This window comes from Lissotriton vulgaris, chromosome 8 (assembly GCF_964263255.1).
Source record: "Lissotriton vulgaris chromosome 8, aLisVul1.2, whole genome shotgun sequence".
Lineage (NCBI taxonomy): Eukaryota > Metazoa > Chordata > Amphibia > Caudata > Salamandridae > Lissotriton > Lissotriton vulgaris.
In genome coordinates, this window is record NC_141696.1 from 1,441,245,841 (window position 1) to 1,441,258,568 (window position 12,728).

A 12,728-nucleotide genomic window follows, 5' to 3' on the forward strand; every position below is an offset into this window, starting at 1 on the left:
CCAACTGGTGTTTGTTTAAACATTAGGGCAAACTCTTTGCGACACGTCAATACACCCCCCTCTACTCTTTTTAGCCAGGATAAGCCTACTAGTTTAATTCAGTCAAGTATCTCCTTTGACATAGGATCGGATCGGGGGACTAGGGCAAATCTTATGAATGAGGTAAATATTTCATCTGTGGCTGGTGGTCCCAAGGGGGAGACACTAATTTCCTGGAACATAGCAGGCTTGGGCACAAATGTCAACACCGGATTGGTTAGCGTTCATTTGAGGTTTTGATGTCTGCCTCTTCCAGGAGACTTGGTCATCTCAGCCACATTTTGACCCTGGTTATTTACATTTTTTTGTCCTTGCAATAAAAAGGGTTTAGGGGCGTTCTATGGGTGGGTTAACCATTTGGGTGCGACAGCAACTCCCTTTAGCAATCAAAGAATTACACTCAGGGAGTAACGACATCCAAGTGTTAAGATTGGATTTAGGCTCTATGGGATGCTTGGACATGTATAATGTCTATGTGAGGGGGGTCTGAGGGGGTAGATCGCAGGTTATAGCGGCCTTGGACTCCCTCATTGAGTTCCACTCACAGGATACTAACGTAATCATTGCGGGCGACCTAAACTCTACCTTTGAGTCCCTGATAGCCCCTGATTGGCATCATGCAGACGAAGACGAAGATAGTCAGTGGGGGGGGTACCAAAAGTAGAACTTGAACCTGTTAAGAAATGGATAGAGGTAGTCATACAGATTGACACTTTCTGTTATGAAAGGGGGCTTAGGGCACTTAATGGTAGGACTTTAAAGGATAGAACCGGGTCTGCTCCATTTAACAATGGGCGTAGGAAAAGTAGAATTGATTATGTCCTCTGTAGCCTGAAGTTCTGGAACACGATTGTTGACATGGTGGTTAAAGACCGCATCGAAAGTGACCATAATCCCCCGTGTGTCACCCACGACTGGTGGGAGTGGGACTTACCTCATGCAGATCAAGTTGAGCTTTGTCCCCCAACTATTGTTCCTACCAATGACATGAGGCATCTTAATTGGCCAAACATGGCTTTCAACCCAGAGGTTTTGAATAAAATAGCTGAGGAGGTTGATAGTGCTTTATTAGCTTTAGAAGATGTTAATGTTAACCCTGATTTGAGCTATGTAACTCCACTCCATGACAGCCTGTTTAAGTGTGTTAGTGCCCATTTTTTAGCGCCTGTCAAAACTAAGAAGTTAGTTACCCCAAAATCACTAAGGTGGTATAATGATGATTATAGGAAAGCTAGAGCCAATTTGGGCAATGCCAGAAGGGCTGGCAATTTGGATGCCGTCCGCCGTGGCAGAAAGATGTATAAAAGAGCTATCCTTAAGGCAAAGAGACTATGGGATGAGCGTCGATGGCAGCAGCTTAAAGAAGCAAGCCACAATAAGAATTCCAGATTAATCTGGAATATTATTAAGTGGGGCAGAGGGGAAAAGTCTGAACAGCCTGAAAACTATGTCTCTCAAGAAGGGTGGATTGATTACTTCAGACCACAGTATGCGTGTAACCCTGTCAGAAGTCAAGTGGAAGATTTAAGTTTTGTTCTCATTAAAGATGATGCTTTTAATAGTAATGATGTTTTAATTGCCCTTAATGCCGTGGCAGGAGGTAGAGCTCCGGGGCCCGATGGCGTCCCCGCCAATGTCTTTCTATATGATAAGGCTTGTTGGGATAGATACGTACTATTGTTGACAAATGCTATAGCACAAGGGGCCCCGTTCCTGGCCTCCTGGCAAGGGGCGGTGATAATTCCTGTGTACAAAAAGGGCGATAAGGCACAACCTGGAAATTACAGACCTATCAGTCTGATAGATACAATTCAAAAAAAAATTGGGAGGATGACCCTGAATAAGATTTTGGACTGGATCGAAGAGAATAATGTACTGTCCCAATTTCAAGCGGGTTTTCATAAATATAACAGTACTATCAATCAAGTCTTTCATTTTACTCTCTTTCATTGGAAGACTGTGATCCTGTGCAAATGCAGTCTTTATGCTGCCTTTGTCGACCTGCGTGCAGCCTTTGACCTTGTTCCCCGTTCACAGTTATGGGTGACACTAAAGCAATTAGGTCTCTCTGCGGAGATTTGAACTATGGTGATGCGGCTGCACGAGACCAATTATACAAAAATCCAATGAGGAGGTCATGGCAGGGTCACCACCCAATTTCCGGTTGAGCGTGGTTTGAGGCAAGGCTGCGCCTTGGCCCCAACTCTGTTCTCTTTGTACATTAATGGGCGAGCTCAAAACTGCCCACTACTCTTTTTTCCGTTGTCAAAAAATTGACTGGAGCGGACACTATCCCGACTCCCCCAGCTTTAGAGGAAGCCCAGTGTAACTCTATTGCGAAATTTTTCATTGCCAAGGTTGAGCGCATATACGACTCTATGAGCGCTCCCCTCACTGTAAAGGAACACCAACCGGGACAGGTTGCAGGATCCGAACAGCCACTTCCTATGGCGAAGGTTACACACTGGCAATTGTTTGACAACACTTTGTTCTTCTCCTGCCTAAGCAGTGTAAGATCTGGCTCCCCTCGTGACCCTGTACCTGTAAAAATTCTCAAACTACTGGATCTTGAACCTCGGCGGGTTCTCATGAGACTCTTAAATGCCTCATTAATAGAGTCTCATGTGCTACAGGATTGGAAACACGCAATGGTTGTCCCTCTCCTAAAAAAAGCAGGAGCCGATATATCTAATCTCACCAATTTCAGACCTATATCCTTTTGCCTGTTTTCTCTAAAGTGCTGGAAAGGCATATTAACACTCAATTGAACCACCTTGTGGAAAGCTCTGGATTTTTACACCCTTCCCAGTCTGGCTTTCGTGCGCATCACTCCACAGAGGCCACCCTACTCGGGGTGACGGAGAGTTTATGACACGGTATCAACTGCGGGGAAACATCTGCACTCATCCTTTTGGATCTGAGCGCGGCGTTCGATACCGTGTCCCATTCCATCCTTTTGAATTCTCTCCGGTCCCTGGGACTGGACGGTCCAGCTTTGGCCTGGATTGCCACCTTTTTTAGCGCCTGTCAAAACTAAGACGTTTTCGCACTTTCCAAGTCTTTTCCACTAAAGCCACATCTGCCACATGTCCATCGGCGCACGGCGTTCCGCAGGGGTCCATACTCCCATTGTTGTTCAACATCTATGTGAGACCCCTGGCCACTATCGCGGAGGACGCTGGGCTGACTATTTTTTTATACGCCGATGACACCCAAATTATTTTCTCCCTTTCCAGCAGCGAGTAAAACAGTGTATCTATTCTGAAAAACGGATTGCCACGTATAGCTGAGCGGATGCAGAAGCATCTCCTCAAACTAAACGGTGACAAAACCGAGATTCTCATCCTAGGGAAGCATAAAGATCTATGGGGCCCCCAACATTGGCCCAGTGACATGGGACCCCCTCCCCAGCCAACTTCTGTGGTTCGCAACCTCGGATTTCTCATAGACGACAAACTCTCCATGCGACAGCAGGCCACAAAGGTGGCCGCCATATGCTTTGCCACCTTGCGATGGCTCCAGAAAATTCTATGGATGCTGCCTCATGCCACTAGGAGAACCGTTGTCCAGGCGTTAGTAATATCTCGCCTGGACTATGGAAATGTCCTCTATCTCGGTGCTGACGTGGCTACCATTAACAAACTCCAGGTTGTCTAAAATGCGTCGGCCCGACTTCTTTGTAACATCCCGAGGAGATCATCGGCCACACAGGCCCTGCGCGATCTACACTGGCTTAGGATCCCCAGCCATATTAAAATCAAAGCCCTATGCTATCTTTTTAAAATCAAGCAGGGTTCGGCCCCAAAATATTTGCAGAGTCTGGTCCAACCCTACAAGCCCAGTCGCACATTAAGATCTTCTGCCAACTGCGACTTTGTTGTCCCAAGATTCAAGCTTGTAAGGATGGGGGGTCGAGCCTTCTCCCATCTAAGCCCCAAATACTGGAATGCGCTACACATCACTCTGAAATCAGAAACCAACCTTCTCTGTTTTAGGAAAAAATTGAAAACCATACTTTTCCAATGATCTTCATGCCGCTTTAGCTGTCACAATGTGCTGTTTGAGAGGTCTGTTTTCTTCTTCAGTCTATCCCTTGCACCGGGAATCCCACTGCGGGTAGCTGTTGCGCATTATAAGTTCAAATAAATCAAATAAAAGAAATAAAATAAAATAAAATAAATACAATAGTTGATTGTTTGTCACCAGTAATCACAGATGCCCCTTCGTTAGCTGGTGTTAGCTTCCGATTTTAATTTTCGTCGATGATACGCTAATTATTTCCAAAACCCCAATTGACCTCTAGCGCGCCTTAGTAATTTTTGAAGAGTTTTGTTACGCGCGGGGCCTAGAAGTTAGCGTGGCCAAAACTAAAATGATGACTTTTAATCTGCATCCTACTTTTAAGGGGAGAGTTTTTATGAATGGGAAACCGCTCAAACTGGTCAAGGCTTTTACTTACCTGGGTGTTCATTTAGGTAAGGATCTTAAATGGGAACATCATATAGACATAGCTGCTCTCAATCATCAACAAACTGCGGGAGCTCTCAACTTGGAGCATACAAAGTTGTTGACTAAACCAATCCAGCCTGTTTTGCAAGGCTACGAATCCAAAGCTGTTAGCTCTGTGCTCAATGGCGCAGAAATATGGGGCTTTGAGAAGTTGGCACCATTGGCACTCTCCGAAAACAAGTTTTTCCGTAATATTACTAGTGTCCCCCAGAGCACACCCCTATTGCCACTAAGATATGATTTGGGTACTAAAGCTATTGTTGATATCGCTAGGCTATGCCCTATTTTATATTGGCATAGGCTCTGGTCGACACCTGAGCTCCCCACATATGCTGCGGGGTTTATAGATGTTATAAAATCAGAATCTTTCCATAAGATTCGCTGGCTTGGTCACCTAAGAAATAGTCTAGTAGCTCTGGGCATGCAAATGCTCTGGGATAGCCCTGCGGAAGTCTCATTCAATTCCAAGAAAATCCAAGAAAATCTTGAAGGAAAAATATTGGGAACAGATTGTGTTCCAGGCATGGAGCGACACTGATTCATCCACTATGGCGGGGGTCTTTTAAGGGGTAAAACATGCGCCCAAATTCAAATCTTATTGGGACATTATTACTAAGCCTGGGGATAGGAAGCTCTATTTTCAGCTTAGAGATGGTTCTCTGCCCCTGAAAGCATTGACCTCTAGATGGTCTGATGCAAGTACAAACATCTGCCTGCCCTGTGGGAACCATACGGAAACTCTTGCACATATTTTTTTTGTCTGCCCAGTCTATGTAACCCCGAGGCGTGTTTGGCTAACACCAATGTACAAGTTACTGGGTACTAACAGAAGTTCTGTAGCGGAAAGGCTGATATGTACCAGTACCATGCCATTCATTTCAATAGCAGTAACCAAATACTTGGGATGGGTATGGGTGCTACAGCAGAATTCAATTCTAAGTCAATTGATTGTTTCTGAATAATGTATATAATTGATGTCTTTGACCATGTATCAACTATTTGCCAATTGATTTTACTACTTTTTAACTTCATATCAAATGATTCCATTTATTGTATTGTATGAAATTGGATTTTTGCTTCTTCCATTTGCTCCTTGTTTTTGATACCTTCTATTCACTATTTTAATTATGTCATTTTTTTTAATTCAGATTTATGTAATCTTGTCTGAACTATGGATAATTTGTCTCTGCTTTTATGAGTTTTATCTCGGATAAAGCTACTTTGACTGACTGACAAGCCTCGTCAAACGATTTTCAAGGTGTTTTGTCTTCATCTTCTAATTTTAATTTGAAAGGCTGCCGGAGATATCCCTTTGTTAATGGTCAATAGGAATAAAATTTTTATTCATTAAGACTTTGCTAAAGACACAGTCAATATTCGTAAGGAATTCGCGAATCTTCGTCCCAGGTTGAGAAACGCTGGTTATGAATACGGTTTGTTTGATCCGTCCACTATGCGAATTTGGAAAGATGAGTTTTCTAAATCTTTTCAACATCTTGAGGAGCTTTGCCGCTTTCAGGATTTGCAGTCTCAGTCATCTATGGAAACAAATGAGGCTACTACATGACTTTATTGTTGCTTGATTTTATTGCCAGCATGTTTAATTAATTCGTGTATGTTTTCATGGCCTGTGGAGTAGGTTTTTCTTGACATGCGTGTGTGTAATTCAGAAGGTATATATATGTTTTATGTTGTATAGTTTTTATTTTCGATGTTTGTTGGTGTCTTTTGTGTTCTCTTTATAGTGATACTCGGGCTACTATTCTTTTTTTCATTCTATCTTTCTAATCCATCTTGTTTTCTATCTTTTCTCTTTTTCCAAAATGGCAAGTGGTAATGGTAGTAAATAGTTTCATTTAATGTTAAGGTTTACGGCATCCTGTTAAATGTTCTAAGGTTTTGGATTATTGAGCTAGACATAAAGCAGATATATGTTTAATTCAAGAAACTCCTGTAGATGATAAAGTGTTATCCTATATGAATAAAAAATGGGTAAGAGCAGTTATTTCTTCTCTGGCATTCAATAGGAAATATGGGATTGCAATTCTTTTTGCCAAAAAATTACATGTTCAAAATTTGCATAAACATTCTGATTCAGAAGGTTAGTTCATAGTAGCTCATATAAAAATTGACAATATGGTTTTCCACCTAATTACAGTGAATGTGCCTACTAATGATGACCCAGAATTTTGGTCAAGATTTACTTCAGCGGTTCTAAAATTAGGTAATGTGCCTCTGATTATTGTAGGAGTTTTTAATCTTATATCTGACCCATAACTGGATAGAATATAACAAGCCAAACTACGCACCCCTAATATCCTTTTTCTCTCTCAAATCCTTTTTTAATACTCCAAAAATGGTTGATATTTGAATATTTGACAAACAGATTACTTTTTTTTCTAAACCTCATGACTCTTATTCTAGGTCGGATTATTTTCTAATTTCTCGTAATATAATTCCCTCTACCTCTAATCCCGACATTCAAAATATAGATATTTCTGACCATGCTTTAATTTTCAGCATTTTATCTAGCGATTCCATGCAAAATAGTCATAGTCGCAGGTGTATGAATACCATCATTTTTTTTAATTACAATAACAAACCTAGACTTTTATCAGCTATTCAAGAATGTTTTTCATTCAACTCTGAAGAATCCACATCTACTACTAAGAGATGGGATGCATTAAGGCATATATTAGAGGCGAGACTATTGCAATTATGGCACGTGAAAATAAATGATTTAACACTAGAATTGAAGAATTGGGAAAGCAGATAGTTAAATTTGAGCATCTACAGATTACATCTAACAACCTCCAATGTAAGGTTAAATCACAGAAATTTTGTTATGAACTGAATTCTATTTTAAGCAATAGAGCTGAATTTCAAATCTCTAACTATAAAGCTACATTTTGTTTTAGAGCTATTAGGTCTAGTAGGCTTTTAGCTAACTATCTTCGTATAAAAAAAGATAAAACTCAAATTAATGCTATTCACTCTCCAAATGGCTCTATAACTATATCCCATGATGATATAATTGAGGAATTCATGAAATATTATTCAGACCTATACCACCTTTATCGGATATAGCTCTTACTGATAATTTTTTGGAAGGATGTGGGTTACCTAAAATATCACAAACCAATAGAATTAAATTAGATCTTCCAATTACAGTTTAGGAAATATTTTCAGCTATTAAATCGCTAAATCACTCAAATTAAAGAAATCTCCTAGTCCGGATGGTATTCATGCATAACTTTATAAAGAATTTTAAACTCACCTCTCATCGTACCTGCTTTCTTTATTTATACACTTTAGCAATACAGGGTCTATTTCAGGATCATTTACTGAAGCTTTGATTATTGCTCTCCCCAAACCAGATAAGGACCCTTCACTGGTTACAAATTACCGTCCAATTTCTTTAATAAATCAAGACTGTAAACTGTATGCTAAAATTATTGAGACTAGGTTAGCTGGTATACTTTCTTCTATTATTTATGTGGATCAGTCTGGCTTTATGAAAAAGAGCCATTTGTCAAATAATATTAGGTTATTATTTCATGCTATTGATGCTGGAGCATTATTACCTTTTCTGCTGGTGTTCTAGCATTAGATGCAGAAAAGGCTTTTGATAAAATTCATTTGCAATACCTTTTTCGCACCCTATCTGCATTACATTTTGGTCCCTTGTTTTTCCAAATGATTTCAGCACTCTACTCTAGTCCTTCTGCCAAACCTTTTATTAATGGTAGACTCTCCCAGACGTTTTATCTTTTTGGAGGGACTATCTCCATTACTTTTTCTCATTGCTACTGAACCCCTATTATTTGCTATTAGGAATTGTACTGGATTTGAAGGCCTTCAACTATCCAACGTCCCTATTAAAACATCAGTTTTATGCTGATGATATTGTTTTATGTATTGCTAATCCTGATTATTCCATTACTCCATTGTTGAATTTAATTGATGTCTACTCTAAAATTTCAGGTTATAAACTTAACATTAACAAAACTGAATTTTTCCGTTAAATATTCATTATTCACCTGATTTGCTTACTGATAGGGATATTGTTTGGCAAAAAGATAAACTTAAATATTTGAGTATATTATTCGCTAACAACATAAACAAACTTTGACCCGGAATTTTTAATCTACTTTGGCATATACATAGGTTAAAATACAAAAGTGGTCCTCTTTAGGTTTATCTTGTTGGGAAAGAATGGATACAGTTAAAATGATTTTGGCTTGTAAACTGTTTTATATTTTGTCAATTATACCTGTTCAACTCCCTCTTAAATGTTATCAGACTATAGATACATTTTTGTCTAGATTTATTTGGAATGATACATCGCCTCGGCTAGGTTATAAAAAACTGAAACCAGATTTTCTGAATTATCATAAAGCCTTTATTTTTAAACAAAGTATTTTATGGGTTCAACATTTAGATCTTAATAATTCACCTGCATTGCTTTGCATTGAACAGAATTTAGTATCACCTTTTCCCTGCGCTGCTTTACTTACAATGTTCAGTTCTTCTGTGTTTTAAAAAAAATTAATATTGTTGAAATTTACAAGATTAATTTTACACGATTTCCATTCTATTTTCCAATGTTCTATTTCTAATACATAGAGGCTATCGCTATGGGATTACCCATCAGTAACATTAGTTTGTCACACAAATTTTGGGAATTCATAGATAGGAGCAGGAATTTTGTATTTTAAAGATATTTATCATAATAATGTCTTTGTTAGTTTTCAAGACTTAAAACAAAGATTTCATTTGAAATCATCTGACATTGCAAAATATGAATAGCTCTGTAATTCTATTCTTGATTCCTTCTCAAATGGCTTTCCTTCCATTGTTTCCACTAATATAGAAATGTCTAAGCATGGGCGTAAAATCCGTTCCGCTCGCGGATTTTGCGGATTTCCGGTAAATTCGCAATCCGCGAGATTCGCGAATTTCCCGCAAAATCCGCGAGCGGAACGGATTGGGGCAAAAGTTCAAGCTGACTTTTTGTAACTATTTTAGAATGGCGCCGGCAAGCTGCCAGAGCCTCTAAAATAGTTACAAAAGTCAGCTTCAACAGGAAGCACTAATAGATAAAGTAAAGCAGGTGCTAGAGTTGAATCTCAAATTCAGTTACACAATCATTAATCACCCCAAACTAGGAGTGATTAATGACTGTGGGCCGGATTCACAGAATGAACTTAAGACTCAATCCTAAACTTACTACTATTTTGGCATTCACAGAATGCATTTACTACTTTTGGCATTCACAGAATGAACTTACTAGTTTTGGTATTCACAGAAGTTAGGATTTTGTCTTAAGTTTGTCTTAAGACGAACTTAAGACAGACTTAAGACAGACTTAAGTTAGGATTTTGTCTTAAGTCTGTCTTAAGTTTGTCTTAAGTCTGTTTTAAGTTTGTCTTAAGTCTGTCTTAAGTCTGTCTTAAGTTTGTCTTAAGACAAACTTAAGACAAAATCCTAACTTCTGTGAATACCAAAAGTAGTAAGTTAATTCTGTGAATACCAAAATAGTAGTAAGTTTAGGATTGAGTCTTAAGTTCATTCTGTGAATCGGGCCCTGTGTAACTTAATTTGACCTTCAACTCAAGCACCTGCTTTACTTTATCTATTAGTGCTTCCTGTTGAAGCTGACTTATGGCTGAGGGCAGAAGGGCACAAAGTGGGACAGAGGGCATGAGTTAGGCAGAGGGCAGAAGGGCACAGAAACCAGTGGAGCAGAGGGCAAAAGGGCACAAACAAGAGTGGGGCAGAGGGCAGAAAGGCACAAAAACAAGTAGTACAGAGGGCAGAAGGGCATAAAAAACGAGAGGGTGGCAGTGATGAACCAGGCAAAAAAAAAGCAGCGAACACGCAAAGCGCCCCGCGAATACGCAAATTTCCCCGCGAACACGCAAAAAGAAAAAATCAGCAAATTCGCACGAATTCGCGAATTTTGCGGATTGCAAATTCGCAAATCTGTTAATTCGCAGATCGCGAATTCGCAAAATTCGCCCGTACTTAGAAATGTCCCTCCAAACAATTTCGTCTTCCTCCACAGTGTCATTACTATATAAAAAGGTAAATATTTCTGATGGTGATAACATCAATTTTCAAAATAGAGTTGTCCTTATCCTTGGACACATGGAGGATGATCTGGTTGAATTCTATTTCGCGTTGGTTGCCTGTAACATTATAGCAAACTAATTCCTATATACTTTTTTATTGTTTTTGGACTCCTTTAAAATTATATATTGCCAAAGTTTCAACTTCTTCCAATTGTTGGAATTGTTTATTAGATGTAGATTAATTAAGACATATGTTATATGATTGTAATTGTGTTAAGAAATTTTGGAATGAAGTTTGGCATAGGATTAATTGTATATTGAATATATTAGATACATTATCGTATAAATTAGTTATTTGCAAAGCCTCTTCTCTCACTACTAAATTTCCCCTTATGAATAACAACCTTTTAGATTTTTAATGTCAGCTGCTCTAAGGACAATTACTGCTAATGTCTAAATATGAGGATCATGTTAATCTCATCTTGGTGGCAAAAAATTCCTTTGTATTGTCCGTACATCAATGATATTTTTCTTATATGGACTGACACTAAACAAGCATTAATAACCATGATTGAAACACTGAAAGAAGTCAACGCACGTATCCAATTGACTCACAATATACAGGAGAAGAATATACACTTCCTTGATGTTCTAGTTAGTAATGTAATGTAATCTAATGTATTGTCATGAATTATTTATGTTGATTCAACTGATGTAAGTTTAACGTACACTAAAAATATAAACAATACAGTGAATAGGATTTAATTCTGGTTTAGAGTTAATTAATTACTAGGGCAGCCACAAAAACTGGATAGAAATCTAGGGTTTGGAGATAATCCAGTGAACAGTGCATGGTGTACGCAAGCCTTCTGGCTTGAACTATCGCTGATCCTGTAATCAGAGGGAGGGTGTGAGAAGTTGGCCCGATATGCAACGTTCGCTATTCTAGCGACCGCTATGTATCGTTCCAACGACCCTTATGGTGTTTGGTTGTAAGTCAACCTATAGACCAGCTATCCTAGTAGCGTGGATACGAGCAGTCTAAGGCTAAAGACTCGAGAGGGCGTGTTAAGCCAGCTGTTTACCACACATGTACCCCTTGAACACCCAGTGAAAGGACACCACACAAGTGTTATGAAAATAAACAGGATATTTATTAAGAATCACAACAGCCCTGTACTCTTTATGAGGACAGGGTACTAAGCACAAACCAAATCTCTTTAGCAAATACTTCAAGTGCACAATTAAAACAAGTGTCCGAGGACACGGAAAGGTTAAGGTCTCGGGCGGACCCGATAAGGCAAGTCGGAAGCGAGGGACTCGGGACCCTAGAGTAAGGAGGCTATGCAGGCACCGAAATGCCGAGTTACCTAGCCACGAGGGCTGCAGCTGCACAAGTCTTACAGGCGTCGGGGTCTTCGCTGACGAGCCAGGAGCCGGAAGAAAGGAGTTGCTGGTCGGCGACCAGTGCTGAATAGTTCGTAGAGATCCAAGCCTGGATCGGAGATTGATGAAACCTGAAAGCAGAGGGGACCAAGTTCGTACTACTAGCCAGTAGTCAGAGGGTACCAGGAAGGCACCGGTTGGCCGTCACCTCGACTAGGTGAGTGGGCGACGCTAGGCTCTGCAGTCTCACGGACCAGGAGGCGTTGTCGGCGACCACGGTGGAGGTGCAAGCTGTCCCACGAAGGATGATGCTGTCGGCGTCGCTGGGCCCAGGATGGGGCAACAAGCCTTGGCAGATCTCAGGGCCACGGGGTGGGCCTAAGATGGCGTCTTGAGTGGACCAGGAGGGTCCGGGGTGCTTCTCGCAAAGATGGAAGCAAGGGCCAGTCTGGAGCAACCAGACCAGCAGTGATGATTCTCGGATGTCGTCACAGAAGGGCACAAGCCAGCGGCGAGTGACCAGACAACGTGCTGAGCAGCGAGCAGAAGGGCCCCACGCAGATCGTGGAGATACTGGGAGACTGCACTTCGGTGCTAGAGCGGCTCAGGGTCGGGGCTTCTCGGACCCCAGAGCACTCACCAGAGAGTTACCTCGATGGTCGTGCTGGTTTGTAAGAGCGTGCAGGTTCTGATGATGGCCGGTCCCTCGAGGTCTCGTAG

At 40.5% G+C, this 12,728-nt stretch overlaps 1 long non-coding RNA gene across 1 annotated transcript in view; it reads right to left on the reverse strand.

The window, feature by feature from the left end:
- Nucleotides 1-12,728, reverse strand: part of LOC147698905 (uncharacterized) — a 1,339,289-nt gene that overhangs the window by 660,703 nt on the left and 665,858 nt on the right. The gene's annotated exons all lie outside the window — the stretch shown is intronic.